Consider the following 18,122-nt stretch of genomic DNA (forward strand, 5'->3'; position numbering starts at 1 on the left):
TCTCCAGACCTCATCAAAGAAGTTTCTTTGTGCAGTAGATGGCAGTAAAGGCAGAAACTCACAAATGATCAAAGCATAGAGTAAAAAGTGTCCATGGAGTACTCATCAAAATGGGACAACTATATTCTGTAGCGTGAATGTTTCTCTGGCCCAGCTAGGTCCCGCTGCCCTTCTCTGCCCCAAAGAAACACACGGACACTATATTAGTTATAAATATTTTTGGCCTTTAGCTAAGGTTTCTTATTTGCTAGCTCAGTCTTAATTATTCACCCATTTTCTAATAATCCATGTATTTCCTCCCATGGCCTTATCTTACCAGAGAAAAGGTCCCGGCCCCTCACTTCATTGGGGTCTATATCGAGTCTGCTAGGTGTCTCCGTAGAGAAGAGAGAAGAGAGAAAAGAGAAGAGAGAAGAGAAAATAGAAAAGAGAAGAGAAGAGAAGAGAAGAGAGAAGAGAGAAGAGAAGAGAAGAGAAAAGAGAAGAGAAGAGAAGAGAAGAGAGAAAAGAGAAGAGAAGAGAAAAGAGAAAAGAGAAGAAGAGAAAAGAGAAGAGAAGAGAAGAGAAGAGAAGAGAAGAGAAGAGAGAAGAGAAGAAAGAGAAGAGAAGAGAAGAGAAGAGAAGAGAAGAGAAGAGAAGAGAAGAGAAGAGAAGAGAAGAGAGCAATTTTCTGGTTGCCCCTACTTATATACTGATTCTGCCCTGCTCTGTCACTTCCTGCCTAGATCACATGGAACGTCTCTTTACTACATTTCCCAGAATCCTCCTCGACTCCTAGTCCCACCTATCTTGCTTCCCTATTGGCCAACAGTGCTTTGCTCAACAACCAGTAAGATAAACATATACACAGAAGAACATTCCCCATCAATATTCCTTCTCCCAAGGCCATCACAAAAGAGGGTATGGACAAATTGTAAGAGCCAGAGGTTGGGCACACAGATCAGTGCACACTGTGTCTACCAAACATGACTGCACTCACTAACTCACAGCAGCTGTGGTTGCTGTGATCAAGACAAAAAACATTCTAGCATAGAGGGCAAAAAGGTTCACGAGTCCCAACCCTAACCAAGGAACAATTGGCCTTTGATGGCTTCTTAGGGAAGGAAAGTCAGTTTTCAAGAGTGTTGTCCCTGGTAGACTGACCGTGCTCCAGTGATGACCCCATGCCCTTGAGTACATAAACAGCACAAATTAGACTCAGTATGTTATAAATAGAAGAAAAAGATGACACAGAGCTGAGATGGGGTAAAGGTGGATCTGGAAAGACTTGGCAAAGTAGTTGGGGTAAATAGGATCAAAATATATTGTATGCGTGTATGAAATTTTCAAAGAATTAATAAAAATGTTATATTAAGAAAACAGAGATCCAAATCTAGAAACAGGAGAATGATAAACATACTATGACATTCTTATGTTGTATAATAGAATTCAGCAATACAATGTAACAAACTCTTAACATAGGAAACAATATGGTTAAATTTCAAAAAGATTATATATGTAGTGTATTATATCTATTTGAAATAGGAAATATAGTGATGGGCACCAGATCTCTGGTTGCTCCTCTGAGGGGAGAATTGATTGGGAATAGTCACAGGAAACATTCTGGAATGACTGAATGTTCCACCTTTTTGATATTTACCTAGAAAAACTTCCTTAAAACCTAGGCATTACACTACTTTTCATTATATATTCACAAATAAATAAACTCCAAAAGCTACTGCCTAGAGAATGTCTTAAACTAGATTGTGTTGTTAGTCGTACAATGTCTGACGGCGGGAAACTCACTGAAAAGTTCCCTAACCGTGAGTGGATTTCATGACTTGTCAGTTTTATCTCAACACTGTGGAGTGAAAAGATAGCACACACGAGATTGCAAAGAAAGATAATCACTCACGGATTTGGGGGTATGTCATTTCTTCAGGAAAATTTCATGGTGTGTGCCAAGACACTTAAAGGAAGTGTGCTTTCTGGCCAAGCAATTCCACTTTAGAAAATTTTTGACAGGGAAGCATCAGAGGACATGCACAGAGATTTATTTTGACAGATGTATACTGAAGTGCCATTTGTTATAGACAAAACTTGAAAGCAATTTAACATCCACAAGTAGCACACCAGTGAAATATGTTTGAATGTATGTGCACATATGGTTATAAAGTAATATTGTAAACTAATAATAGTCAATTAAAAATTATCACAAGAAACCCAGTGTTGGTGGCACACGCTTTTATTCCCAGCACTTGGGGGGCAGAGGCAGGTGGATCTCTGTGAGTTTGAGACCAGCCTGGTCTACAAGAACTAGTTCCAGGACAGCCTCCAAAGCCACAGAGAAACCCTGTCTTGAAAAACCAAAAAAAAAAAAAATTATTACAAGACATTGATAAAAATGCATGTTGTAAAATATACAGAAAATAGTATGAACAGTCTCATTATATATTCCATAGCACCATTAGTATTATGCTGTGTTATTATTCCACATATACTAATACTACACTTAACTAGGATATATTATGAAGATATATAGCAAAGATTAAGTGGGACATGGTAGGATTAAGACAGGGCTTTTGTATCCCTTTTTCCTGATTATGTGTCCATTTGAAAACACGTATGTCATTAACTTTTAAAATGATCTTTAAGGGCCTGGAGAGAGGACTCAGCAGTTAAGAGCACCGTCTGCTCTTTCAGAGGATCCATGATCAGTTCCCAGCCACACATGGCAGCTCACACCATCCCTTTTGAAGGGATCTAATGCCACATCTGTCTCCCAGCACCAGGTATGCAGACACTCATGCAGGTAAAATAACCCATCCTCATAAAATAAAATAAAACTCAATCTAACGGGAGTTAATAATGGGAGAAGTCAACAGTCATTAGAACTGTGGCTCACTGTGATTAATATGATAATATGGGGTGAAGAGACTCATATACTATATGACTTTACTGGGTTCTAGAAATGTAGTCCAACTCATTTGTAAATTGAGTCATGACATCTATGATGCCAACACAATTCTGCAAGGAAGGGAATCATTTCAGTGTAACTATTGCCTGTGTTTCTGTCTTTTACATTCACAACTCTTCCATCTTCAGAAGAAGTCAGAAAGCACTTATATCTGTGTGTACACACCTCAATCCTTGAATATGAGGAGGTCAGAGATCAAGTCAAATGTTCTCCTCAATGATTTTCTTCCTTCTTTTCTGAGATAGGGTCTCTCCCTGAACCTGGAGATCACTGGTTGGGCCAAACTGACTGGGCAGAAAGTTCCATAGATTGATCCCCTTGTCTCTACCTCCCCAGCACTGCAATTGTAGACAAACACCACTTCACCCAGCTTTTTATGTGGGTGCTTAGGGATCCAAACACAGGTCCTTATGCTTGTGTGGCAAGCACTGGCTAAGCCATCACAGCCCCCGAAGTCACTCTTAATTGTTGTGTGTTTGTATAATATTGGTTAAATTCTTAACCTCAATAAAGTTAACAAAGCCTGGCTCTATGAAATGCTTTTCCCTTTGCAGTTTCACGGGGAACAGGCACCTGGTCAGCTGCTCTAAGAGCCATTTGAAAGATATCAGTTTAAATGCTTAAAGAATGTGACTAATCAGGCTGGGAACATAGCTCAGTTGGTAGAGTACTTGCCTGATATGAACGAAGTCCTGGGTTCGAACCTCAGTAGTGTGCATAGACTAGACGCAGTGGTCTCTGAAGCTAGAGGCAGAAGAATCAGGAATTCAGGGTAGTCCTTGGCTTTGTTGTGAGTTTAAGTCCTTGACTGCATGAAGCCCTACTTAAAAGAAAAGAAAAGAAAAGGAAGAAAGAAAGAAAGAAAGAAGAAAAAAAAATAATCTGCCTGTTTTCTAGGGTCGCTAAAACACGTATGTGGCTGCCCTGACAAACCGGACAGGAAACAAAACTGCCTACAGGTCCAAGAACCAAGGAAACACTGGTGAAAACAGACTCCTCATGGCACCTGGGGCTCACCTTTCACCTGAAAACTTGAGCTCAAGGTCACCTTGGCCAGGTATTGTGCCCTCTGCCGAGAGTCAAACTGGAACTGGAAGTCACAAGGGAAGCTGTGATCTGGGTCCTTTGTCTCCTAACACTGTCTACAAGCTCTAGTCATAGGACAGTATGGTTTGATGCAAAACTTCAGGACGAGGAGTCAGGAATCCTGTGTGTTGGCGTTGGTTTTGTCCCTGGCCACATTTTCTGGTGAAGCCTTCTCCCGTTATCGACTATGCCTCTTACTCAGAGAGCACAAGCTCACAGGGAACATTTGAAGCCCTTTCAGGTCAGACGTTGTATGGCTTTCAGAAAACCAAGCCTTTCTCTGACCCCCTCAGGCCTAATCCCAACAGGCATCAGTGCCTTTTGTACCCTCCCCCATACTTGGTTCCCATGGGCACACCTGTCTTGTCTCCTTCAAGCTTTGCAAGGTCAAAGGATTATCCTATGAACTGCTTAAGTGAGTGTTGAAACATTTTCTCCCACGGCAGGATCATTTTAGCTAGAGCCGTGTTGTTTCATTTTGCTCTCTCTCTCTCTCTCTCTCTCTCTCTCTCTCTCTCTCTCTCTCTCTCTCTCTCTCTCTCTCTCTCCCCAAACTGGATTAACTGGACACACATATGTCTGTAGACAAAAATGATTGATTGAACATGCTCTGCAGAGTAAATACAAGTTCTCTTTTCCTTATATGGACACTAAGTGCCTGTGGATGTATATAGCCAAGAAGAATGGTGTTCTCAGGGGGCTGGCCTCTCCTCAGGTAGGGCAGTTCATGTTCTGACCTAGAGACAAGCAGGAATGAATGCAAAAAAAAAAAAAAAAAAAAAAAAAAAAAAAAAAAAAGATGGTCTTGACACATCATCCAGATCAAACTATGACCCAAGCAAAAGAAAGGCATAGGGATCTGGGTTGTGTTACTAATTCAATTTTCAATGCCAGTTAACTTCATTGGCCTGACAAGGTAGAGAGGCATTGCCAAAGTCAATACAGCCGATCTGTGAGCCTCAGGCAAGCTTTGTTGCTAAAGTAGGCTTTTATCCCAGACAGTCTGTCCTCTGAATGTTAGCTAGTGTCCATTTTAGTCCCTAGTTTCTATAGGTAGTTATGAATTTCATAGTGAGGTTCACAGGTTTTGCATTTTGAGTGTTGAAGCCAAACTTTTACTAAAGGTCTTCTCTCCTGAATGCCCTGCACACTATTTACAAAAATACACTCAAACTTTTATGGGGATTTAAAATGAATAATACACAATGATTTTTTTAAAAAAAATTACCAAGTGTTTCCAACAGAATGCTATTAAAATTATTCACTTCCTTTTTTGATTTTAGATTTTTTTATTTATTAACTTATATTTTTACATTCCAATGCAAGTTCTCCCACCCTCCTCTCCTCCGGCTACCCCCCACTTCTACCCCACCCAACCTCCCATCTGCTCCTGGGAGAGGGTAAGGCCTCCCCTCGGAAGTCTACTAAGTCTGTCCCATCATCTTGTTGAGGCAGGATCAAGACCTTCTCCTCACCCTGTACCTAGGCTGAGCAAGGTGTCTTTCCAAATAGAATGGGTTCCACAGATTACATTGTTTTTAATCACTAAGAAAATTGCCTACCATTTTCTTATCAAGACACCTTTTTTAAAGGATTTGTTTTGCTGGGCAGTGGTGGGAATGCCTTTAATCCTATCACCTGGGAGGTAGAGGCAGGGGGATCCCTGTGAGTTTAAGGTCAGCCTGGTCTACAGATGAGTTCCAGGGCAGCCAGGAGTATTTCACAGAGAAACCCTATCTCAAAAACAAAACAAAAGATGTATTTTATGTTTACTCCTGTGTATATATATGTGTGTATGCCACATCTGGGGATACCCATGGAAGCCATGGGAGTTACAGGCAGTTGTGAGCCAGTTGACGTGGGTGCTGAGAATTGAAGTCTGGTGCTTCGGGAAGAATAATACAGGCTCTTAACCACTGAACCACTTCTCCAGCCCTTATCAAAACATCTTACTCTAGTATTTATGTTCACAGTGGATATCTATCTAAGCTGCTAAGACCCATAATCAGAGTGCCTCCATCTTGGCGAGAGGAAGGGAAATGACTTTTATGGCAGGACCAGGTTTCATTTCATGTTCTCAGTGTAAGGAGAGGCACACTCTACAGTTCCATCAATAGATTTATCACTGGACCAAGAAGCCATAGACATTAAATTCTGGTCCTAGGCAGCCTGTCAATGAAGACAAGACCATGACTCTGGTCACTGAGTGTGTAATGATGGCAATGTTTATTTTTAAAAAGGATGAGAAGTAGGAGTATAACATAAATTTCAGATTCATCAAGGCAGGGCATAGATTACACACGTGACCTTGGCAATCAACCTCATCTGGGAGTGGTATATACTAATTACATAGTTATTATTTTTCTTTGGCCTTCCTACCTTGAATGACTGACTTAATAAATTTATGTTTGTACATCTGGAATAGTTAAGCTATAGGGAGCCTACTAGGCTAACTAGTATAATTCCCCTGGTTTTGCAAACACTGAGGTCCAGACACATTTATCTCCCTGTGCTGGCTGAAGGGCAGCTTTTCATAACTCAGGTGATACTAAAAGTCAAGTCTCTCTGCACTCAGAACTGATCATGTCCCTTTGTGCTGGGAGCCTAGTGTACACTTGGATTCTGTACTTTGCCTTCAACATATTCACATAAAAGTTAAACTTTAAATCTATAAAAAGGCCAATGTTCACCAACAATAAATGTCACCTATTTTTCAATTTCCCTTTTGCAATGTGTTTATTCATTTCAATAGTCTTTGTAAAGAAAGGTTATTTGAGATTTGGATTTTTGCTGAAGATATCCTATGATTGATTTGATAAACTTAAGCCTTTTTTATACTATGGTTTTTCTAGTGTTCCCAGAGGAGGGTCATTGTAAGATACCTGCCACCACAGGACTCTGTACAGGATGGGTAAGTGTTCTACCAACTGAGATATCTCCAAGCTCCCAAGATCTCTTGTATACATGAATATCCTTATTTTGGAGACTTTACTAGTTTTAAAAGTGTTTAAATCCTTTAAACCAGAAGGAAATCAGGGCCTAAGACCAGGCAGTTGGAAACTGTCAGGCAGAAGAACAACATATCCTACTTTGATCAGAAAAATTAAAATATTTTCCAAGAAATTCTATTTGTAAAACATTTTCCAAAGTGAAGTCCAGTTGAGGAAATATTTTTGGCAACTAAGCAGCAGGGGGCTGAGAACCCGGTCTGTACCAGCTCTGCTGACTCCAGTGACCAGGGCTGGAAGATCTGACCTAGGGAATGATACGCTGAAACTCACAGGGCTCAGCCCATGTAAGAAATGGCATGTGTGTGCTAGGCAGCAGCACTTTAGCCACTGCAGTCAGATCCTTGGTATCCAGGGCATGCAGTGTTGTGGCACTGAATGGGACACAATGAAGGTGGAGACATCTAGGCAAGAAGGGATACTGAGGCTCAATATAAACTGTGCCTACACCTAGTAAATCTGAAAGACACACACACACACCTGTCTGAGTTAAAGGATCATAAAGTCCACATGGAGTAGTTTGAAACCCTTGTGAATGAGATGGCAGGAGCATTTGGGGCATAGGGCTTGCTGGCTGCCTTAGGCCTGGCGATTGAGGCAGGAGGGCTCACAGGAAAATACCCATAGTGTATAAAGCAATATAGATGAGTCTCAAAATAACCATGCCAAGCGAAAGCCAGGTGCTTTTAAAATGAGTTTATACTCTATGATTACATTTATATAAAACTCCAGCAAGGACAAGCTAATCTATACTGGCAGAAAACAGATGGCTTTTGCATTGAGCAAGGCAGAGGGAAAGGTTACAAAGAGGCATAAAGTAACTTGGAAACTGTGGACGACAGATACATTCACTCTGTTGACTGTAGTGATGGATTGTTGGTGTTTGCAGACATAAGTCTTATCAAATTATATGGTTCAGAAATGGGAAACATCTTATAAGTTTATACATCTACAAAAAAAAAAGATTGAAATGTACACTGGATCTCGTCAGTAATTCTGGTTCTGGAAGTTCAGGGTGGGACCATCACAATCTTAAGTTTTACCCAAATGATTGGGGATGTCCAGCCAGGTTTCAGATACAGAACCTTCTGAGCCACAACTGTGGAATATTCCTTTATACTGTGTGGATATATGTCACTATGATTGATTTAATACAGAAGCTGACTGGCCGATAGCTGGACAGGATAAAGTTAGGGGGAGAGCCAAACAGAGCATGCTGGGAAGAAGGGCAGAGTCAAAGGAGTATCGAGCAGGTGCAGAGAGTAACAAGATGGACATGCCGTATTGAGGAAAGGTACCAAGCCACCTAGCAAAACATAGACAAAAAATATGGATTAATTGAAAACATAAGAGTTAGCTAGTAACAAGCCTGAGCTATTGGCCAAGCATTTATAATTCATATTAAGTCTCCATGTTGGTTATTTGGCGGGTGATAAAAAATCGCCTGCCTACAACAATGAGGACATTGATTACTGTGTGTGGTGAAACTAAAGTGCATTGAAGGAATCATTGCAGAAAACTGAGTCAAATACCTCTCCTCCAAGTATGGTTCCTTTTGAGAACACAGGCCCCTGCAGATACACGATTGCAGTTGCTAATTGGGACTTTTGTGAATTTTGCTCGAAACAGTCAGGGGCATCATTTCTATGCTGAAGTGCCTCATGGAGACCTGTCACACTAGTTCTCTTGCTGCGGAGCCTTTTGTGGCATTATGATAGGTGGAACTTTTATATTCTGGGGAAATCTATTATGCCTAGACATGGTTTGGGTGTTTGTTGTTGATTTTGTTTGTTTGTTCTGCCAGGTAGCTATTAGAGCTTCCAACCGCCAAGTCAAGCAAGGTGGCTTCTATAACATTATTTGCAGGTTCAAGTTCCCAGGTGCTCACCAACACCGTCACCATGTTCTTTGCAGTTAATACCCTCTCAGGATAAGCCAAGCAAAATCTAATAGAATTATCATGTTAAATTCCTCAGAGGTGCAAACACAAAAGAATGCAAACTACTACCAAGGTCAATTCTACTTATTATTAGCAAGAAGATATGTTTACCTGGGTGTTCGCACATGCCTTTAATCCCAGCGCTCAAAAGGCAGAGGCAGATGGATCTCTGTGAACTCAAAGCCCAGCCTGGTCTTCATAGTGAGTTCCAGGACATCCAGAGCTACATAATGAGACCCTGTCTCAAAAAAGAAAAAGGAGGGAAGGAAGGAAGGAAGGAAGGAAGGAAGGAAGGAAGGAAGGGAGGACAAAAGAAAGAAGAAAAGAAAACTAGGCCTATAGGATGCTCTCTGGAGTTGATAGCTATATAATTACTGTTTAAAATATTTTGAGTAATCTGTGTGGAATTTTGAGTTCTTACTGAGTTTATCAGAATACATGAGATAATTTTAAGAGCCAGTATTTACATATTTATGGATTTAAATGTATATAAATATTGAAGTACTTTGGAAAGCTTTGTTAGTAAAAAACATGGATGTAATTTATTCATCCCATTCTTTAGTTCACAGGTACAGATGTATAAATATAAAGAGAGACAGAGATGTATAATCACAGCTTAAACTATTTTAAAGTATTGGACATTATTCATTGGCCTTTTACAAGTAACCACAAAGCTCTGCTAGACTAAAGATATGACTACATGCTTTTTCTGCTGACCAATCTGCAATGAGAGCCCTCATCCAGTGGCTGATGGAAACAGAGACAGACATCCACAGAAATACACTGAGCTGAAATCTGGAATTTAGTTGAAGAGAGGGAGGAATGAAGATCGAAGGGGTCTGTACCAGGTTGGAGAAATCCACAGAAACAGTTGGCCTGAACAAGGGAGAGCACATTGACCCCAGATGCTATCTGGGAGGCCAGTACAAGACTGATCCAGCCCCCTGAACATGGATGCCAATAAGGAGGCCTCTGCACTCCAGGGAGCCTCTGGAAGTGGATTAGCATTTTTCCCTGATGTAAGAAGGGACTTTGAGAGCCCATCCCACATGAAGGGATGCACTCTGGCCATGGACACATGGGGAAGGGCCCAGGCCCAGCACAGGAAGATTTGGTGGACTTTGCAGAGCCCCCGTTGAGGGCCCTACCCTGCCTGGGGAGTGGTGGGTGGATGGGGTGGGGGTAGGTTGGGGGTGGGGGAGGAGGGATGGGGGTGTGGGGAGGGAGAGGGAGAAGGGACTTACATGTGAAACAAGCTTGTTCCCTAACTTGAATTAAAAAAAAAAAAAAGATATGATTACACATAAAAGCAAAATGAAAGTAACACATTAGTGATTTTTACTTTAATATTGTCTATTAATCTGGGGAGGGGCTTGCTTGGTTTCTGTTTTGATTTTGGAGACAAATTCTTGCTGTGTAATTCAGGCTGGCCTCAGACTTGGAAGTCTGGGCACTGGGTTTATAGGTATGTGTCAGCATGCCAGACCACTGTTAGGAATAAAGCATCAGGAACCTCAGTGGATTCCATAGCAGGCCAGGGTGACTGAGGTGGAGGGACAAACATGTCAGGTAGACAGAGCCTGCCTATGAGAAGTTTTATTAGAAAGGGAAGTAGGGGAGGGAAGAGAAAAGAGGTAAAGAGACACAGAGACAGAGAGAGGGCAGATGAGAAGAGAGAGACAGGAAAAGTCCTGTCTGCCCCAGGGAAACAGCAGGAAAGAGAGAGGGAAAGAGAACAGGAAAGATAGAGGGAAAAGAGAGCACAAAAAGAGCCAAAAAGAGAGCGGAAAGAGAGTGTACGTGGGCAGGGTTCTTGCTTTTCAAGGGATCCTTTGCACCTGGGCTCACCAGGGTGCTGCCTGAGTGCATTCTGCCAGGTGACAGGGACAAGCCATCGTAATGCCTGAATCCTTACACAGATGATTAATTTGTGTGTGTGTGTGTGTGTGTGTGTGCAGTATGTGTGTCTGTGTGTGTCTGTGTGTGTGTGTATGCAGTATGTGTGTGTGTATACATGTTCATATGCATGAGTACACGTGTGTGTGGAGACCTAAGGTTGACATCAAGAGTCTTCATCATTCCCCACTTCATTCATTGAGGCAAGTTCTCTCAGTTGAACCCAGACGTGCCGATATGGTTAATCTAGCTAGCCAACTTGCTGTGGGCATTCCCCCATCGCCGCCTGGAATTACAAACAGCCGCTGCATCCTCCCAGCATTTATGATAGTACTAGGGATTTGAAGTCTGGTCCTCACACTTGGCTGACAAGCACTATACTCCGAGCCGTCTTTCCAGGCACAGATTTGTTCATTTTTAATCTAAAGGTAAACCTCTGAATAGTTTTTGTCTATGTTCAAGAAGCATCTTCAATTATATTTAAAAACGTCTTTTAACATAAGGAATCACTACTGTGCGTACCAAATGTTGTGATGGGAAAAGTTGAAATCCTTTATGGAGCAAGCAGGATGGATGGAAAGTGGGGATGGTCAAGAGAACCCTTCAGGCTTAGGAATAGGTGAACCAGGAACAGGATGTGATGTTACAATAAATCTTTCCACCAAAAGCCGCTAGAGCCCTACTGCCACATGGGCAGTCTCCACCAGCCACCTGAGTTCTGCCCACCACGTAGATAGACAAAATAATACAGACTTCTATTATGTGCAAATGCTGCTTGGCCAATGACTAGGATTTCTCATCTGCTAGCTCAGTCTTAATTATCATAAATCTATATATTTTATAAGACTTATCTTATCAGACACTTTCCATTGGCACCCTCCCTTGCTGATAGATCACATCGCGAATCTGGAGGAAGAGTGGAGGGGAAAGGGGGCCACTTCCTGTTTGTCCTTCCTTAAATATGAGTCTCCCTGCTATGTCACTTCCTGCCTAGATCACCACTTCTCTACTACATTTCCCAGAATACTCTTTGACTCCTAGTCCCATCTAACTTGTTGCCTCATTGGCCAAACAGTACTTTATTCAACAATCAATAAGATGAACATACACAGAAGTACATTCCCAATCACTGTGATGACTGAGCCACAGAGAGTTTGGACATTCAACACAGGCCAGGGAGGAATACATTGGAAGACTAAAGAAGACTCTGTCCTTCCTCCTTCTCAAAGTCCAAGGCCAGAAGCTACAATGGAGCTCGGCCTCTTGGAGGAACAGAAAGATCTTTAGTGTGACTGCAGTCCACGTGGAAAGTGAAGGGGAGATGTGCTCTCCCAGGGTGGCTGTTTCTGGGAACTAGTAAAGTGGGTCCAGTGTCATGTGCTGGAGAGCCAGAAGAACCTCTGCAAGCCCCCCTTCTTTAACACCTCCCCTGGCTCAGTTATTTGGGGAAGGGGATCAGACACCTTTTCAGAGAACAAACATTAGCTACTCAAATAACCAGGGCTTTAGTTCAGTGTGCCTGAAGTCTAAATAGACAGAAGGCTACTGGGCAGTAAAACCCTGAGGTCATGAACCTTAGAAACTGTGATTTGTTGATGGCAAGGACCACTGAGGATCTACAGGAGAAAGGATGGTGTCTCTCAGCGTTGCCATGGGGATGGATGGCTGGGTTAACTGAATGCTCTGTGGATAATGACTCTTCTTTTAAAGAGAAAATAGCTCCTGTATTCCAAAGACTAAATGGCTGAGCAGGTAAATAGAAATCCTAGGAGGGCAAGAAGTGGGGAGCTGTTGGCAGTGTAAGCACTGCAGCAGGAGCAGCCTCCCCGATTAGGGGACTGGAGTCATTCCAACCCCCCAAGGGTGGAGATCTCCACCAGAGGATGTGGGCTTTTCTCAGATAACATCTTTTATACACAGAAGAATAGATATGAGATTTGTAAAACTCACTTTTGATTCCATAAGCTACAGCCTTCAAATAACTCTGAGTTATCCTACATGTCTCATGGATCAGGCACGTCAGAGGAAGAGAGACCCAAGGAGCATTCCCTTCAAGGGTCTTAGAGGCACTCTGAAACAAAACCATTTATGACAGTGCCCATGTGAAGAACTTTCCACCCAAGTCTATGAAGAAACCTAGGCCTCACATCCCTAGATTGCCGGCTGGCTATTGCCGGCTGGCTATCTTGCTGTAAGGACTTTGGACCTTATCACCAAATCTCATAAAACAATTTGTCCATGTACATTCCATCAATCGTTAAGTGAAAATGTCTTTGATGTTCCCAGAGTTATCTGATCACCCACATGACACTAAATGGAGCTAGATGATTGGAAGATAGTAACTCAGCCCTGACATCTGCCTGAGGCCAGCAGCAAGAGTTTTAGGCGGTACATGAACTATCATGTCGATCCAGCCTGCCATCTGTCACTGGTTTACCATGACACCTTGGGTCAATGACTCCCCAATGCTGTGCCATCTGTGAAATGTGAATAACAGCACACCACATCCGCTGTCCCTCCTTTGTCCACCTTTCTGTCTCTCTCTGTGTCTGTCTCTCTCTTCCTCTCTCTTTCTTCCTCTCTCTCTCCCTCTCCCCTTCCCCTAAATGAGAGCCTCTCTCTTTCCTAAATAAGAGAGATAGTGTGTCTGTAAAGTGCTCTGAGCTCCTTGGAGATAGAAGCTCTATAAATATAAGCTGTTATCACTGTCGCCATGGAAACACACAGAGAGAACTGTGCTCCATTCCTTCATGTGCTCAGCATAACTCTGACCTTCTTGCTTGCTGGCTGTTGATCATTGGCAGTTCTACAGAGCTGTGTGGCCAGACAGAGGTGGGGACCTAGGGTTAGACTTGGTCACTGCTCAATCCTTCTCCATGACACTTTTTAAAAAGAGATTGTGTTTCTGTTTGCTAAGGTAGTGGTGGTATAAGGCTGGCAGAAGGATGAAATTTGTAATGGGCTTAATTGGCAGAGCACTGACCCTAGGACCTGAGTTGGAAACCAGGTTCAACCAGGGAGCAATTCCAATGGGCTTCAGGTAGAATATCCCACACATGTCTTAAATTTGTTCCCAGTCCTGACTCTTTGACTTCCAAACTAAGGTTAGAAAAACTTGGTGATGATGAGGATTACAAGTCTGAGCCTTCTTGCAAGGGTGTGGCCCTCTGGATAGCAGAACTATAACACTGTCATCACTATCTCACTGGGTCTAGCACAGTGCCTGCCATGCAGCAGGTGCTTGGTACAAGTTTCCCAACAAAGTGAGTATCTGAATGAATAAATGGCCATCCTTTTCCCTTTCATAGCTGCAAGTGGATGTAAGACAGATGCATCCAATGTCAACCTGGACTAAAGAGCCTAGAGTATATTATCTCTCCTTGAGGCTTATCGGACTCCCTACCCGCTGTCAAATACAGGAATAGTGCCCCCACTTGTGGTATCAAGAGCAGTCCTGGGAGAGCCAAACACCTTATGCAGAATGACTTAGAATAACAACGTCATGGTGGCCCCAGCTCCAGGGCTGGCTTCCCAAGTGTACAGTGACATAGTTCCAGCACAGAGCATCTCCAGACTTTAGTGCTCAGTTATCATCCACTTGGGCTTTGAAATAATGTAACAAGTACCCTATGTTTTCATTTTGCACCTGCACCACGTAGCAGGGTCGTTGGCTGTCTATGGTACTTAAGTGGTTTCTCCCCATTCACAAGCTGTAACCCTGCTTCATGAAGGAATGGAATCACAGTGGTTTATTTTGGTGGGATTGAAACACCTCCCAGGCCTGCAGCCCCAAGTAAGTACATTATTCAACATAGATAGCTTTCTTCACATGTAGTGGCAAGCTAATACAAGGGAATGGACACGCATTTCCTTTTCCATGAAGTTGTTCTTTGTATACTTGATGTGCTAAGGCTATTGCCTCTGGACACAGCATGACCATGGGCTTTCATGAGGAAGAGTTAGTTGCTGAGTGACCTGTGGAGAATCTATCTAGCCCACAGCCAAATCAGCAAGATAAGCAGAACAATAGTGCAGGCTAAGTCTGTGGCAATGGTAATGCAGCTGTCAGCATTCCCTCAGAGAAGGGGGAGGCACCTGCTCAGACACTACCAGAGAAGTAGTACTGCTTCCCCTTGTTTCTCCACTGTGTGTGGTCTTGGGGAGCTGAGGAAGTTGCAACAGGAGGTGTTCTAAGCGGTAGAAGGCTAATTAGAAGGGATTGTTGCCATGGTGATGAGCTATTGTGAACCACTGTCATGCTGGTGTAAGACTTTTTGGTGATGCCATTGCCTTTGAGTCATCTGTGCTCTTGTAAGTGATACCAAGAGACTTACTGGTCCATCAAGCTAGACTTGGGTGAATCCTTTTTTTTTTCTTAAACCTGGACTTCTGGTGCCTTTGCTGGAGTAAATGGGTATTTCATTATGTCTCTCCAAGAGAAGCCACACAATACCATTATTTCAGTGAAATAATGGGGCCATTACAATCTCATGGCATTCTGTATTCAGTAGGTCTTGAAGAAGGAAGGGTAGAAGGGTAGTGAGAGGGTCTATCATCAGATGAATGGCTATTATAGGCTATTATAGGATGGAAAGCACTGGTGCTTTCCATCTTCAAATTAACTGGAAAGCAATTAACAGAGAAAAACAAAGATTAAGTAATTGCCCAGGCCACTAATAACCAAGAGGTGGGAGTCAGAATCTGTTTGTCTGGTTTTTTTAAGCTTGGGCTCAAAAGTTAATTTCAATATATTTAGGTTATATTAGCACCACTTATTGTAATACTTCAGCCAAAAAGAAAAGTTGTGTGGCCTGTTTTGATTATATTCTTTTTTTTTTTTTTTTTCAGACAGGATTTCTCTGTGTAGCTTTGGAGCCTATCCTGGCACTCACTCTGGAGACCAGGCTGGCCTCGAACTCACAGAGATCCGCCTGCCTCTGCCTCCCGAGTGCTGGGATTAAAGGTGTGTGCCACCTATGCCCGGCTCGATTATATTCTTTATTTGTGGGTAGAGAGTAGAGGAGGAAGGGGGATCGACATAAACAAATTCAGTCATCAATCAGGAGAAGACTTTATTTGACATTGGGAGAATTCATTGTCCTCCCACAACTTTGTTTTAGTACTAGGTAAAAAGAAACAAAGAGATTGCTGCCATTATTTGGAGGACTTAGTATGAGAGAATGCAGGTGTGCTAATGACTCAGTCTGCCATGCAAAGGAGGCCACCATCACAGGAAAATATAACAGTGACACTTGAGAGAACAGGAAACTCACTTCTAGGCTGTTGGAGCCACGGTAGATTTGGGTCTCTGATCTCAGCTTAGTTTTAACGAACACAAGAATTACAGACCAGTTCACAAATGATGCTTCCCGTGAGTCAATGTCCAGCTAGTCCACTCTGCCATCTGAGGCACCCTGATCACAACAGCAGTTCAGACAGACTTCTAGGAATCTCTGTAGATCATTTGGTGAGGGAGGGGGCTGGAGAAGCATTTAACCCGAGAATCTGCTACTATGGTTCCCAAAAAAACTCCTCTCCCTAGAGATCATGGACTCTGCCATATCCTAAAATTTCCAATATGCCATACATTGTAAGTGCAAGTCACCTGGTCGCATGTGTCATATTCTAATTACAGCATAGGAGAGTTTTCCATGGACCTAGAGTTCTTAATGTATGACAACTTTAAGTAAAGGGTTTGTTAAGATGGATTGCCACCCTTCACCTCTGATTCAGTAGGTCTGAGGTCCAAGAATGTGCACTTCTAATAAATGTCTAGATGCTTCTGTTGTTGCTGGTGGTGGTAGTATTAGCACCACACTGTGAGATCCTCTGGCACATAGTGTGTCCTGTCCCTTCTGTTCCTCCCTGATGTGTATATACCATGTGACAGTCAGCAAAACATTACACAAAGTCTGAATGCCAGGTGCGAAGGTAGAGTATTTTAGTGTATTCAAAATACTAGGATGAATCTCCACCCTGTAGCATGGTAAGCAAACAAATACATAATTTATTTAACAAATCTTGCCGGTGCTTAGTTGGAGGCAGGCATTGAGAACCAGTAATCACAAAACAGCTGGACTTCAATGTTCCCAAATGTGAGTGGGGAATATTGTTTACCAAATTTCTGCTAAGTCCTTTTACATCCAAGAGCTCAGGCTCCCACAAGAACAGTACAATGTAACTGTCCTGTCCATTTCCAAGATGACTCATGTGGTTCAGTGACTTTCACAGCACTCCATACCTGTGTCCCTAAAGCCCATGTGCTTTCCATAGCACAAGAGAGAAACACATATGGTGAAATCCAGAGAAGGAACTTTTCATTGAAATACCCTGCATTCTGCCAGCTAAGGATTTCTTTTGTTTGTTTTGTTTTGTTTTGTTTTGTTTTTGAAACAGGGTTTCTCTGTGTAGCTTTGGAGCCTATGCTGGCACTCGCTCTGGAGACCAGGCTGGCCTAGAACTCACAGAGATCTGCCTGCCTCTGCCTCCCAATTTCTGGCTGTAAAGGCATGCGCCATCAATGCCGGACAACCCTTTCATTTTTAAGATCCCAAGAACTGAAATGGGAGGGTCCTGAACTGTAAGCAAACAGTGGATAGATAGTTCTTGTCCACACCCATTTACTGAATACCAGGCCAGGTAATTTGTTATTCAGGGCTTTTATATCAAGAAGGTTACTTTGAACAGCAACCTGGCATTTACTCAGCAGGTCCCTGGTTGTCAGTCACAATCATTTCTTCTCACTGTCATACTTTTGATAAATGTTGCCTTGAGTTCCTGAGTTCCAGGCAGTGTGTTTGACACTAGGACCTTGACCTGGAGGCAAGAACTGAAGCAGAGATTAGAAAGACCACTGCTTGCTGGGCGTTGGTGGCACACGCCTTTAATCCCAGCACTCGGGAGGCAGAGGCAGGGGGATCTCTGTGAGTTCAAGGCCAGCCTGGCCTCCAGAGTGAGTGCCAGGATAGGCTCCAAAGCTACACTGAGAAACCCTGTCTCGAATTAAAAAAAAAAAAAAGAAAGGCCACTGCTTATCATCTTGTTGCCATAGTTCAGCTAGTTTGCTTATGTAGCCCAGGACCACTTTGCCCAGAGGTAGCACTACCCACAGTGGGCTGAGTCCTCTTCCATCAATTAGCAATTAAGAAAATGCCTGACAGACGTGCCCATAGGCCAATTTGATAGAGGCAATTCCTCAGTTGAGATTCCCTTGGGTGACTACCATTTGTGTCTAGTG

The sequence above is a fragment of the Cricetulus griseus genome, chromosome 5 (assembly GCF_003668045.3).
Source record: "Cricetulus griseus strain 17A/GY chromosome 5, alternate assembly CriGri-PICRH-1.0, whole genome shotgun sequence".
In the NCBI taxonomy this organism is placed as follows: domain Eukaryota; kingdom Metazoa; phylum Chordata; class Mammalia; order Rodentia; family Cricetidae; genus Cricetulus; species Cricetulus griseus.